The sequence below is a fragment of the Nothoprocta perdicaria genome, unplaced genomic scaffold, assembly GCF_003342845.1.
Source record: "Nothoprocta perdicaria isolate Ctin4 unplaced genomic scaffold, notPer1 scaffold_685, whole genome shotgun sequence".
Classification (NCBI taxonomy): Eukaryota; Metazoa; Chordata; class Aves; order Tinamiformes; family Tinamidae; genus Nothoprocta; species Nothoprocta perdicaria.
The window spans coordinates 6172-8444 of NW_020455960.1; positions in this window are offsets into that span (position 1 = coordinate 6172).

The following is a 2273-nucleotide window of genomic DNA, read 5'->3' on the forward strand; positions in this document are numbered from 1 at the left end:
CCCACCCCCTCACGTTCAAAATAGAAATTAATGATGCCAAAATCAATCATCTTTTTTTTATATTTCACTCTGCGAATAAGGTCTAGAGAAGGCACAGAAAGCCTCCAACCACTCCCCAATATGAAATAGGACTGGAGATTTGCCATCACCCTTTAGGGAAAGAGAGAGGGGATCTGAGAGGAGATCTTATTAACATGTATAAATACATGAAGGGAGATTGTAGGGAGGAGGGGGGCAAGCTTTTCTCAGTAGTGGCCAGTGATAGGACCAGGGGTAATGGGTGCAAGCTGAAACACAGCAGCTTCTATCTCCAGGTGAGGAGGAACTTCTTCACTGTGAGGGTGACAGAGGCCTGGAACAGGCTGCCCCAGGGAGGTTGTGGAGTCTCCTTCTCTGGAGATCTTCAAAACCTGCCTGGACGCCACCCTGTGCCACATGGTCTAGGTGTGCCTGCTTGAGCAGGAGGGTTGGACTAGATGATCTCTAGAGGTCCCTTCCAACCTTTAAGATTCTGTGATTCTGTGGAACATTAATCCAGTGCATCCAATGGCACAGAGATGYCAGGACTGATGAAAGCATCAGGGCTGCAGGGCAGGGAGAGGAGGGCAGACCCACCATGTTCTGCACCAGCATCTCTATGACAAAGTCACAAGCACTGTCCCAGATGAGCACAGCCACTGCAAGAGCAAGGGAAAGGACTGTCTGTCATGCTCCAGGTTGGGCAGCTCCCAGCCATCCAGCACCCGCCTCCCCAAGGACATGTCAAGAGCAGGCACCAACAAAAGTGTCCCCGCCCCAAAATGACCCCCTGCTGAGAGGGGCCGTGGTGCTGAGGTGGGCACTGCCTTCAGGCTCCAACCTGCGCCCTGAGCCCCGCAGCGCCCTGCTCCTGGCCCAGGTGTGAGGCCACGGCCACACTGCCCGGGACAGCCCCGCTGCCTCCCAGCTCGCAGGCTGCACTGCCAGCCCGGGGCATGGGCAGTGCACGGGGCAGGAGCAGGGGCAGCGCCTGGGCTGACGCAGAGAGATCCCTGCGGAGCCAAGAGAAGCGCCAGGATCCTCCTGCAGCGCGTGCGCTGCTGGCAGCCTCTGCAGAGCCCCACAGGAGCTGCGGGAGCCCTCAGCCTTCCTCACCCAGCTCTCCTTGCCTGCAGACGCAGTTCTCACAGGGTGAGCCTCTCCCTAGGGATGGCGGTTGTGGATTCTCACCCAGCGAGGGGACGGAGCTGGGCCCGTGGCACTTTGGGGGCTCAGGGCATCGCTGGGGTTCCCCTGCATGGCCATTTCCCTCTATGGGATTGCTGCCCACACACAGACACCTGAGCATTTCCAGCTCCTTTCCTTGCTGGGACCTTTGGTGGATGATCCCCATTGCAAGGCCAAGCAGGGACCCTTGGGACAGGGACATCTGCCCAGGGGCCCTGGGACAGCAGGGATCACCCATCCAAGCTCCCAGGGAGGAAAGGAGCTGGAGCTGCTCCCGTAGCTGTGTGTGCGCAGGGATCCCGTAGAGGAAAATGGGAATCCTGTCACACTGGAACCAGAGCTACAGGGAACTACCAGCCTGGTCTCTGCCTGCCACCCCCAGCCTCTCCAACCCCCTAGACCCAGGGTTTTCACAGCCATGTTCATAGTTCATGATCTCTTTGACACCTGCCAGATAAGATCTCCTGAAGGCCTCACCTTCTGTGGGTACTTTTGGCACCACCTGGCCACGCCGTGTCCCGTGGCCAGTGTCCCTGAGCACCATCCTCATCCTTCTTGCTCTGGGTCACCCTGCAGAGGGAGGTGATGAGGAAAGAGCTCCTCTCCTCCTCTTCCTCTGCACACGTCGCTCAGCACTAGGCTGCCCACGCTGCCCCTCGCCGGCTCCTGCTCAGAACCACCAGCTCTTCGGAGCAGAGCAGAGCCAGCACAGCCAGCAGAGCAGAGCCAAGAGCAGCGCCAGCGCCTGCGCTCTCCCAGCTCTGCCGCGACGTGTGGGGAGAGGCCGGGCCGCGCGGGACAGAGCAGCTGCGCCTGTGACATGGGATGTCCCTGTGACCGCAGCCCGAGGCACACAGGAGACCGGGCCCCTCCGCCCCAGGGCCTGGCCAGGGCTGGCCCTGCAGTGGGCAGGGGCTGCACAGGGCGCTGGGGGCTGCCCCTGCCCCACACAGGCTCTGTCGCAGGGACATCCCCCTGACAGGGCTCCGGTCGGGCTGCACACGGAGCCTGTGCTCCCCCGACCACGGCCCTGTGTGAGGAACCTGCCTGCAGGGAGGGCAGCAGCA